Source organism: Rhinolophus sinicus, chromosome 15 (assembly GCF_057876585.1).
Source record: "Rhinolophus sinicus isolate RSI-liver-muscle chromosome 15, RSI-T2T, whole genome shotgun sequence".
NCBI classification, from domain to species: Eukaryota; Metazoa; Chordata; class Mammalia; order Chiroptera; family Rhinolophidae; genus Rhinolophus; species Rhinolophus sinicus.
In genome coordinates, this window is record NC_142515.1 from 22765507 (window position 1) to 22778070 (window position 12564).

The 12564-nt window shown below is 40.2% G+C and overlaps 1 protein-coding gene across 3 annotated transcripts in view; it reads left to right on the top strand.

Moving 5' to 3' along the window:
• ARMH3 (armadillo like helical domain containing 3) overlaps positions 1-12564 on the top strand; it is a 143042-nt gene that overhangs the window by 126374 nt on the left and 4104 nt on the right. The gene's annotated exons all lie outside the window — the stretch shown is intronic.

A 12564-nucleotide genomic window follows, 5' to 3' on the forward strand; every position in this document is an offset into this window, starting at 1 on the left:
GAGTAATGCTGCCCTATAAAATGAGTTGGGGAATATTCCTTACTTCATTTTTAAGAAGAATTTATGTAAGATTGATAGTAGTTCTTGCTTACAATTAATAGAATTCACCAGTGAAGGCAACCAGACCTAGAGTTTTCTTTGTGGAAAGAATTCTTTTTTTTTTCAGCAGCAATCATTTATTGAACACTTACTATGTTACAGTGCAGTGCTAAGTGCCTTGTATGCATCATTCTTTTCAATCCTCACAATACTCCGTGAGATAGGTACTATTATCCTGCTTATTTTATAGCTAGGGAAAATGAAGCTTAAGGATGCTAGGGAGTAAGTGATTGAGTTGACTCCAAAACCAGCAGTGTTTGCTAGAATGGATGTGGGAAGAATTTTTACCCAATATTTTATTATGGAAAATTTCAAACATACAATAAAGTTGAAAAAATTGTATAATGAATACCAATATAACTACCACTTAGATTCTGTCATTTACATTTACTATACTTTATTACATATCTGATCCATAGGATGGATTTCCATCAGTCCATCTTATTTTTTATACATTCCACAGTAAATTGCATGTATCGGTATACTTCTGTGGTGAACATTTTAATTATTAATTCAATTTCTTCAACACATTTAGGGATTGTCAGGTTTTCTGTTCTTGAGCCTAAAACTATAATCTGTGTCTTTGAATAGGTTACTCATTCATGTAGGTTGTTGAATTTATTGGCATAAGTTCATAATACTCTCCTTTTTTCCTTTAAATGCTTATAGGATTTATCATTCATTATATGGACACTGTGTGTGTTTTCTCTTTTGTTCCTGATCAGTCTGGCTAGAGGTTTATCAATTTTATTAATCTTTTCAAAGAATCAACTTTTAGTTACATTGATTTTCTTTTGTTTTTCTGTTTTGTATTTCATTGATTTATATGATTATCTTTCTTACTTTCTTTGCTTTGCTTTAGTTTAATTTGCTCTTTTTCTAATTTCTTAGGTAGAAACTTAGTTCATTGATTTTAATTATTGTTTTCTGATATAAAAACTTAGTGCTGTAAGTTTCCTATGTTAGCAACGTCCCACAAATTTTGGTATGCTCTGTTTTCATTTTTGTTCAGTTCAAAGTATTTTCTCATTTCTTTTGTAATATTTCGAAATCTGTTGTTTCATTTTCATTATTTGGGGATTTTTCCAGATGAATTTCTGTTATTAATTTCTTATTTAATTCCCTGGTAAACAAAAAATACATTCCATGTTATTTCAGTCCTTTTAAATTTATTGAGATTTGTTTTATGATCCAGCAAGTGATTTGTCTTATTGAATGTTCTATGTTCTGTTGTTGAGTAGAATTTTCTCTGTATGCCTTTAGGTCAAGTTGGTTGGTTTAAATCTTCTGTCTTTACTGATGTTCTGTCTACTTGTTCTATCAGTCACTGAGAAAAGTATTGGAACCTACAACTGTAATAGTAGACTTTTCTATTTCTTCTTTCAGTTCTGTCAGTTTTGCTTCATTTAGAGTTTTGAATCTCTGTTATTAGATGTACATACATACAGAATTGTCTTTGTAATGAGCTGACTCCTTTACCATTTTGAAATTTCACTCTTTATTCCTGATAATATTCCTTGTTTTGAAGTCTCCTTTGTCAGATATTAATATATCAATTCTACTTTGTTTCAGTTAATGTTTATATGGCATATCTTTTTATCTCTTTTTACTTTCAAACTATCTGTGTCTTTATATTTTAGGCGGATTTCTTTGAGACAGCCCATAGTTGGGTCTTGATTTTATATCCAGTCTAACATCTCTGCCTTTTAATTGAAAAAAAGGGTTACAGTTAATATATTTATCAAGACGGCTGAGTTAAAATCTGCCATCTTGCTTTTGTTTTCTATTTCTCTCATCAGTTTTTTTATTCATTTTTTTCTTTTTCTGCCTTCTTTTGGATTAACTGAGTATATTTAATACTCCATTTTATGTCCACTATTGACTTTTTACTATACGTCTTCATTTAATTTTTTTTTTCTTTTTGTTGTTTGCTGTAGGGCTTACAATATACATCTTTAACTTACCACAGTGTACCTTCAAAATAATGTTATAGTACTTCATATAACAAGTAATAACCTAGTAATTTCCATTTGCCACCATCCTGTCCTTTGTACTGGTGTCATACATTTTTCTTCGAGCTTTGTTATAAATTTCACAGTACATTGTTTTTTTTGCTTTAAAGAGTCAATTATCTTTTTTTCCTCGGTTTTAAATTTATGTAAAAGTGTTTTATAATTACCCATGTATTTACCATTTCTAGTGTTCTTTATTTCTATTTATAGAACCAGATAATGTAATTTTCCTGCTGTCAGAAGAACTTCTTTTAATATCTGTTGGAGTGTACGACTGTTGACAACACATTCTCTCGGATTGTTTGTTTGAAATGGTCTTCATTTCACCCTCATTTCTGAAAGAGTTTTTTGCTGGATAGAGATTTCTAGGTTAACAGTAGTTTTTTCTTTTGGCAGATATCATTCTGTTGTTTGCTGGCTTGTATAGTTTCTGATAAGAAGTGTGAATTCTTATCTTTAGTCCTCTGTACATAATGTGTTTTTCCCCTGATGGCTTTGTTAACTCTTTAACACTGATTTTCAGCAATTTTATTATGATGTGCGTTACAGCTTCCATTTTGTTCTTTGTTACATTCATGGTTATCTTTAAATATTTGAACATTTATACTCATATTTATAATAGTTCTTTAAATAATTCTTGTTACCAATTCTATCATCTCATTTCTGGGTCTATTTCTATTGACTGATGTTTTTCTTGATTATAAGTCACATTTTCCTGCTTCTTGACATGACTGGTAATTTTTTAAGAGATACTGCTCATTGTGAATGTTACGTAGTTGAGTGCTAGATTTTCTTTATTAAATAGTGTTGGACTTGATTCTGGAAGGCAGGTAAATTATTTGTGGAGCAGCATGATCCTTTTGAAATTTAATTTTCTGGTGTGGTGATCTTTTTTCTCCCAATTTTATTGACATAGAGCACTGCATCCTTTGAGATATACAGCGTAATGACTTGACTCATATATATTGTGAAATAGTTACCACAATAAGATTAGTTACCATGCATTATCTCATAGATACAAAAAAAATTTTTTTTCCCCTTGTGGTGGGAACTCGTAGGATTTACTCTCTTAACAACTTTCAAATGTATCATACAGCATTGTTAACTATAGACATCCTGTTGTGCACTGTATCCCCAGTATTGGTTTATCTTATAACTGAAAGATTATACCTTTTGATCACCTTCATCCATGAAACTTCTTTTTAATCTTCGGGTAAGTTTAGGAAAGTTTACTCTAGGACTAGTTTTTAGTTCCACTACTAAAGTTTGACTGTACTGGAATCTCTTTTGAATATCCTAGGTGTTCAGCAGGTACTTTTCATTCAGGTTGGTCAGAATTCAGACACCTGCCAGTCCTGTGTGAGCTCTGAGAATTGTTCAGCTTACAGATCCCCAGGCATTTTTTGGTTGGACTTCATTGAGTTTTACCCTACACCTGCAATCCTTATGATCAGCAATGGATTCACGGAGAAGACAGCAAATTTCTGAAGCTCGTTTCTTTGCCTAACTCCTTCCTTGCTGGTAATTTGCCTCACAAGTTCCGGCCAGCTCTGCCTCCCCAAACTCTGAGGTGTCTCCTTAACCCAGCAAGACTATCATGCTCACCTTGTGTTTTCTTTCTCTTAGGATTCCTGTCCTGCACTACTATCCAGTGTCTGAAGTTATTTCTTTCCCAGTTCTCAGTTACTCCCTCATGACTAGAAGTGGAAGTCCTGAACTACTTTAAAATATTACAATATACCCAGAGTTACCCAGTTGAATTTTTTAAATTTCACACGCTTTTCAGGGAACTTTTCCTTGCTTTATTCATATATATTGTCCTATTTTGCTTCATTCTCTTTCTTCCTCATTTTTCAGTACTAGAGGGGAGAATCTTGAATCGATATTGGAAATGGTATATATCCTGAGCATATTAATATTCTTTTTAAGGTAATCCTCTAAAAGGTATCTCTTCCCTTTCCCCATTTTTCCCTTCTATTCTTGGGCCCAGGTCCCAGCCTTACATTGATCATTTACAAAGGTTTGACCCTCGAATCTCTCAAAACAGCAAGGAGAACTGAAACGTGAAGCTCTTGGGTAGCTGATATTTTGTCCTTATTAACTGCCTGCTTGGTCACTCTTTTAGGCTTTGTTCATCTGGATGTGACCAAGCTTTGTCCTTAAGGTTAAGCAGACAGTAGCATCTAAAGGAAGCTAACAGTCTTCTCTGGGTACTAGTTAGCCTTGGAGCTCAGGAATCTGTTTCTTCTCCTAGTCTTTTGAGATGCAAATCTGTTGATTATGCAAACAAGTGCTAAAATTAGCGCAGCAAGACTTTGAACCTGGCTATTCAAAGATCACCACGTGTGTCAGGTTAGGTTGTTTCGGACAGTTTATCTGTGGAGTACACTGCACAGTTGAACTGAATTTGCGCAATTGAAAAATCATTGCTAATTTGAACACACCTCACAGGAGCATTTCAGAATAGATCAAACCTGATTTATAAGAAATTAAAACTATAGATTGTGTGTTTTGGGAGTAAAGTGACATTCTTTCTCACCCTTTCGACCTTTTCCTCTTCCTTTGTGCAGGACTTAACTTTTTCAGTGTCAGGGCTGGGCCTGGACAGTCTGACCTTGAGGTGATGGGCCCTGATGTAGCCTAAGCTGTCAGTGCCACTCAGACCTGTCAGAGCTAATGGCCCTCCCTAGAGCTGCTGGGGCCCTGCTTGCTGGTGGAGAATTTTGTGCTCAGAATTAGCTGACACAGAAATGTAAAGTGGAGGAGGTGGTAGACAAAATAGAAGAGACCTGGATTCCTTAACTATCCCTGTCATAAAAGGTGTGACACGATTTTTAACCGGGCTGCACATTCCCTGGTCAGTTTTGCAGCTGACTCCAAACCACGCTTAGTGCTACTGGCTCATCCCTATAATTTGCTTCCATCTGCAGGTGTGCCCTTCCGTGGTGTTTTATTTGAGTCCCTGTTTTGCCTGTTAGCTTCTTTAAGGCAGGACTTGGCTCTAAGGCAGGGGTGTCCAAACTTTTTTCAACGTTTTTCACCAAGGGCCATATGCGGTAAAATACACAAACAGCCGGGCCCCTCACTCGAGGTGAAGTATGTATTGCCTCACCTGGTTTATTTAAGTAAACTAAATATATTTTTGGAATTTTCTGCGGGCCAATTGAAAATGGATTGCGGGCCGCAGTTGGCCCGCGGGCCGCAGTTTGGACACCCCTGTTCTAAGGGCTTTAGAAACCTCAGTGCTGAGAACAGTGCTGGGTGTACTATAATGGCCTAACTCTAATCTGATTGTGTGACCTTCATGAGAGATTCCTTTCCTTTTTGGTTGGGCCTGAGTGTTACTAAATTAGTCCACAGGAATGTTGAATGTTTACTGTTTCTTAGGACTCTGTTAGGCATTGTGGAAAATCTATAATGTAACACCGGGTCTCTTTCTTCAGGGTGCTGAGAATCTAGCTGTGACACAATTTCAGCGAGAAAATCAATGGTAGTAGCATGTTTGTTTCTCTCAGTGAAGGCCTGCCAATTTGCCTGTCTACACCTACTAATGCACAAACCTTAAAGCAGTGTGTTCTTTCCTCCACAGGAAATCCCTCATTGGTAAGCCTGCAGAGGACAAGTCTCTTCCAGAAAGTCAGGGAGGGGAGCATTTGCTCATTTGTGGCAGGGGGTGGAATTTCAGGTCCTAAAAAGCAGTTATTCATGGAGTCATGTTAAAATGAAAGAGATAATAATAGCAGCTATGCTTATTAAGCACTTTCTGTTCGTCAAGCAGTATGCTTGGCACTTTATAGTCTGTATGATACAACCAGCTCTGTATGATGAACATCATTATTATTCCCATTTTACAGATGAGAAAAGTGAGGTTCACCTGCCTCCACCCTATGTAAATTTGAAAATTATTGGGTATTGGTCGGAGTACTGTTTCAGGCCCCAGGTACAACTGGACCCAGTAGTGACCCATCAAGGTCTTTACTTGGAGAATATCTTTGCAGTGCTTCCTGTTTAGCTTTAACTAGTCCTGAATTTGTAAGAATAAATATGAAGGAAGAAAAATTGGCTTTTTGCTTCTCTATCATCAGAATTCCCCTTCCAAGTTGTCCAACACCAAAACACCACTTAACTTGTAAGAATGCCCCTGAGAAGGTATACTTAGAGTGGTGAAATTGTAAGGCTAGGGACAGACCTTTATTGCTTCTGAGAGAAAAGAGGGTTGTTCCTCATTAGGAGACACATAACCAGTTCTGGGGAAGGTCTGGTTTGGGGAAAGTAGATGAAAGATGGAAAACTAGGTTAGGTCCCTTCAGAGAAAATGAAAGAGCAGGTCTCTGATTTCTCTTCAGTCTCTTGCCAAAATTTATAGAGCATTTCAGACTTATAACAAATCCAGAGAAGGGAGTCAGGCAATGCCTTGAGTAGGTCATTTCCATTAGATAGGAAAAGGTTATCTTCCTCTGCGTTTGAGGAAGTTTACTGGGTAATAGAAGGAAAAAGGTTTCAGTCTTCCTGGCTGAGAAATGGCATATTTGACTTATGTTGTTCTTCCACAGATGAGAGGGAGACCTCAGTCTGCATTCCCCATAAAAATTGCCTGGAACTACTTGGACCTTCCTCTCCTGTCCTCTCTGGTAGTCCCATTTGCCACTGGCCATTATTGAAGACCTGCCCAATCTGTGCTCAGCACGATTTCTTTCAGAGACAAGACATTATGCTAGAGCAATGAACAGTTTAGTGGGGTGACATGGACAGCAAACCCAGCTGTTCAGACCATCTTGGTTCTGTGGGCACCAGGATAGGTTTGTTCCAAATCTGGAACCATAATGAAGGATGAACTTCATTTCCCAACAACTTGCCGTGGAACAACCTGTTTCATTATTTCTCCACCATCAACTTGCAGAATAAGCAGTGCCAGGTCAGCTCCCTCTAACTGATGGGAGAAGGAAGCAAAGGTAATGTCCAGACTTATGCCTGGTGATGCTCTTGTTAGTGGTTTCAAGCTGTCCTTTCCTGCTTTGTGGAAGAAAATGGGGCCAAAAAAATCATAATCTCTAACTAGAGAATATGTATCTGAAATAGAGCAAATGTCCAGAGTCTAGTGGGAGAGATAGATGAAAATTACCATGAAAAACCCTCGAAAATGCCTTCATCTTCTTTCCTCCCTTGAACTGCTGTATGTTTCAAATTATCCAGAGATTAAAGACCTTTTCATTTCAAGCTTCTAAATGGGTACTCAGTAATTACAATAGCGACCAAAACCAGATTTTGCTGGTGAGTTTGGAGTAGTCTGTAAAGTTTGGTTGGTGGTTTATGCCAACTGCAGCAGGGCTGACGGCCCTGGAGCCCAAAGGACCTGGTCGTCATTAAAGCTCAAACATCAAACCGGCCTTCATCAGGTTGCCTTCCCTGCCCTCCACAGATCATGCTTCCCACTTCTTAGGAGTGGATTTGAATTCCTCGAATGTTTGTTCTCTGAGAGATCAAGTTTAGCCTGTAAATTCAGGAACATGTCCCAAATTAGACTAGCCTGCCAATATGGGAAGAGCACTGGATTAGGAGTGAGAAAACTGTTTTCCAATCCCAGCGTTGTGTCTGGGCAATTTACAATCTTTGTGGATATCTGTTTCTTCATCTGTAAAATGAGGGCCATGTATTAGGTAGGTGATTTCAAGGTTCCTTGCAGAACTATATAATTTCTATAGTTCTATCACTATGGTAACACTCTGGCAAAAAGAGGTATGCTTGCCTTCCATGTCACTGTCCTCCAGTCTTAGTGATGATAACTCAACACGTTGCTTGCCACCATTTAACCACCTAATTCATCTTATTTGAATACATAAAATATTTTCTCTTCCTGTTTTTCTTCTTTGTTTCCATCTCAGTAGCCTTCATTTATTTGGCACCTTCTATTGGCCAGATGCTATCATTATATTTTATATCATTTATATCATTTATTTCATATGTTTCCTCTAATCTTTATAATACTATAAGAAAATATTGTGGTGATGATGACTATTTTACAGATAAAGAAACTAAAGCTCAGGCAGGTCAAGGTCATATAACTAGTAAATGTTGGTGCCAAAATTTGAACCCAGGTTTCTGATGCCATAGCCTCTTTTTCATTACATCTCACTGCAATCTTGTTACATTCCATGTTTATTTCCTTTTCTATAAGAAGTCTCAGTGAGTTTCTCTATTGGTATCTCGTGGTTTCATCCTCATTTGACAGCTTGGCAGAGAAGGCCATACATGTTGTCTGGGCTGGGGGTAGGCTGTTGGCAGCCTTAAATACTCTCCCCAAATAGGTTATACTGTAGATACCAGTTCAAACTGAGTAGGTAACGAACACAAACTTGCTGTCAGATCACACCCTATTACTTAGTTTTCCCCTAATTCTCATGCTGCTGGGAATTCAGTCCAACAGAGATTTAAGACCAAGCAATTTTTCAGACACAGGGCAAAGCCCTCTGACATAAAGATTGGATAGCCATTGTTAGGAGCTTTTCCAACTTGACTGTTCTTCTCCTTTGGTGCTGTCTTCAGGCTAGAAGTTATTTCCCATTTCAAAGACTCTGTTAAAAAAATGGGACACAGGCCACTAAATAGTCTGTGGGGGAATGCCCATTGTGTGTCCTCAGGGGAGGGTATGTGTGTGTCTGAAACCTCGTCAGCAAATTTGAACTAACTTTGTGTACTGGGATGTCTCTCCTTCCTGATCCTGATTTGGCCAAGAGCCTCATAACCTGTATGATGCAAGGCTGGCCTCTGTGGATGTCTTAGCATTACCAAGACTCGTTGGCAGTGCGTACTGAGCATTCTCTGACTTATGACTGACGCAGTGTCATTTACCCTCAGTACAGTGGCATCATTATGGGAAGCCTGCTTTCGTATGCAATAGGGAAATGAGGTCTCCTCCTCACCAGAATCTGCCATAGGCTGACTGAAGATGTACAAGGCCCTAGATCCAGGCTTGTGGTTAAAACTATCTGATGTCACACAGTGTGAGAGATATAAATGATAAACGTCTAAGTTTTGCTTTGTCTTGTGCACCTGAAACTAATTAAAAATAAATAAAATTTAAAAAAACTAAAAAAAACTATCTGATGATAAGCAGAACTACCAAATGCCCACAGTCATCAGAAAGAAGCTTTCATCAGAAAATCAGTAAGCATTTATTGACTGTTTATTATGTGCCAGACATTAGACAATCATCTCATTTCATCCTCACATCAGCCTTATGAGGTAGATAGTGTTATAGCCATTTTACAGATAAGAAAATTGAGGTTCAAAGAGATTAAGTAATGTATATATGTTAACACATTAATGTGTATATGTTTACACATAGTGGTCGATGGGACCAAAATTCAGGTCTCTCCTACCTCAAGACCTATGTCAGGCCCTTCCTCTCCAGGAACCTCAGAGGAGGGGTTTAGGTTCCTCCCTCCCTCCAGTTTGTTCTTCCCTAAACTAAGGCCATTTGTGTCTTCCACTTAAATCCAGAAGATGTTCCTTTGTGGTGAACTATCATTTATGCAGATAGGATCTTTGAGATAGTTTGAAATAGGTAGGTACTTCCCGGGCTGTGAAGACAGTTACTCTTGAGTCCCGGGAGCTGTCCGGGTAGCTGTGTAGCCATTGGGATAATATGTTTCCATCACTTGTATATTACTTTCAGGAACTCAAAATTTTGATTCCCATGTCATTTTAGGAAGGTGAATTCACGTTCCATTTTATAGAGCGAAGGGCTAAGGCTAAGAGAGGTTAGGTGAATTGTCTGAGATCCCATAGTAAGAGTGGGACTCCCAGTTCAGTTCTATCAGGCCCCTTGCCAGGACGTAGGTTCCTGTCTGTGGAGGGTCATAGGTGGGGATGTAAGGACTCCTTAGAGAGCGTATAGCCTATAGGTGATTTACTGACTTTGGAGCTACCTTGAGCTGAGGTGATAGGCATGGTTCTGGGAGGCCCATAAACCCAACGGCTGATGAAAGAAGGTGGGCTTATACTTGGGAGATAGACTGTTACCTGATGGATTAGGGAGCGAATCTCAGCCTAGGAGGGACCAGGAAGCCTGAGAGTGAGGCTGCAAATGATAGTAAAACCTAAGGCCTTCAGGCACAAGTGTTCTTGGAGGTTGTCCTCCGACTGAGTGTTGCCCTTGCCACGTCCCAGGCCAGTGTTGAGCGTGAGGCCCAAATGGGACATGTTCCTAAAGTTTGAAACCACAGAAAGCAAAGTCCCAGACTGGGAAAGTACCCCTAGTGATCCAAAGTCCCGAGTGGGCTAGAGCCCAGACCTGAGCTTAGAATGTCTTGTTCTCTTGGGAATTTAAGAGAAGTGATGGGGGGGAGAGAGGTGGGAGATGAGGATAAGGGGGATCAAATATATGGTGATGGAAGGAGAACTGACTCTGGGTGGTAAACACACAGTGGGATTTATAGATGATGTAATACAGAATTGTACACCTGAAATCTATGTAATTTTACTAACAATTGTCACCCCAATAAATTAAAAAAAAAAAAAAAGAAGTGATGAGGGCAGGAGATGGCAGAGGCTGGGTGAACTAAAGGGCAACTTTCCCGTGGGTAAAAGAGCGCAAAAGGAAGTAAGAGGAGCGCTGAGAGTATGCATTAAGTCCGTCAAGGCCCCTGGTTTCCTTCCAAGTTGCTGATAGCTCGGGCTTTACTGGGAAAGGAAAAAACTCCGTGTTCTGACTGAGATTTTAGATCTTCCACTTTGTCCTAGCAAGAAGAGAAAGCCCAGGTGATCCAGGCAGCCTTGCCTGAGGCTCTCAGGATGTAGCACCTCTTGACATGCTACACCTTCTTCTCAGAAATTGGCTTAGCTTGGTATTTGTCTTTTGGTACCTGACACCCCTCAGGGAAAGCTGAGCCCAAGTTGCTGGGTCCTGAGCATTGCTGATGCTGCTCATTGTTCAGGGTTTGGGAAAGCATTTATTATTCTGTTCTGCCTGATTCCTGGGCGCTGCTTCCATCTGGGAGGAATTTTGCCTTTTTCCAGGCCTGAGCCATTCACTTCTGAGCCAAGACCTTGGCTGTAGATATTCCAGTCACAAGCGTAGCCCATATGCGGGAGGGGACCAGGTTATTTTGCAGGTGACTGCCATTGCTGGGTACTGGTCCTCCTGCTGACAGACCTGACAAATGGAATTAGAAGCAAAGGAGCCAGCCCATGCTGGGGTCTGGGATACATAGCCAGGCAAAGTCACCGTGAGGAGCTGGGTATCTGGAGGTAATGAACCTAAGCTTGGGCCAGACCTTTGTCCTAGCTGCCCCTTACCCCCAAACTCAGAGACACAAGCCTTCCGTGTGTTCGCCATCCATATTCTCTCCTCAGGAATTCTGGGTAGGCAGAAGTGTGTTTGCTACCAAGTGAAATCTGCTTTGGTACAAGACTGAATTGGTGAGGAAAACAGCCCAGAGGCACGTTTGCACCCCTCAGGAGTCCATCTTCATTTAGCTTATTCCCTCACCGCTCTCTGCTGTTAGAGCTAAGCCTCCCTCATCACTCACTCATTCCTCCCAAGTTCCCTACTGAGCTGGGAGCTCTCCATAACCTCATAGACTTCCCTCGCAGGTCAGATCAAGTTGCAAAATGGCTATCACCCAGATTACCAGAGTGAACAGTCAGTCATTCCCTCTTCTGGTCTCTCCTTTCTGCCCAGCGCATTTCTTCTAACTTGAGGTAGTGCCTCTCTTCCTGTCTTTGCCTCTAATTCATGGTTTGATAAACTGTTAACATCAGGAGTGACTACGGTAGTCCTTTCCTTTTGGAACCACAGAAATCCAAGGTTCCTAGAGTCAGTGGAGGTTTGCATCCCCACCATAGAAAGTCAGAGAGAGGCACGGTGGGGAAGAAACCCTCCTCATCAGAACACAAGATGAGGTTACCTCTAGCTTAGTCTAGAAAGTATCCTGAATACCCCGAGGCTGGGATAGCCAAAAGTTTGATTCAGGTAATGGATAGGAAGACTGAGCTGGCATTGAGAGATGAAAACAACTGGCAGATGGTGCTGAGTGAGGGACATCCCAGAACTGAAGAAGTGTAGTTAGTTCCCAGCAAGGGAAAGGAAGGAGACATTGGCAAAGTCTTACTCAGCAACTGTGACAGCCTGGCCAGAGAAAGCTGCAGGATATGGCTGAGAACAAATTTATGGTATGGAGACAGTGGTGAGCTTAGACACTCACTATTCTGTCACCTCTTTTCATGTTCTTTTACCATACCCAGAGTAAACAGCCTTGGTGGCCAGGCCGGACTGGTCAGGAAAAGCAGGGCATGAAGAGGTTACAAAGTGGTCCCAGAAACCTGAGCAATTGCTCCCTGTGGCCAGGGTTTTTCCTGGGTGATAGGAAGTGAGCAAGGTCTTTTGGAGGTGTTGCCCCAGACTAAATCCAATGCAATAGGGCAGCAGGCGGGGCATGCATTGGGGCCAGGT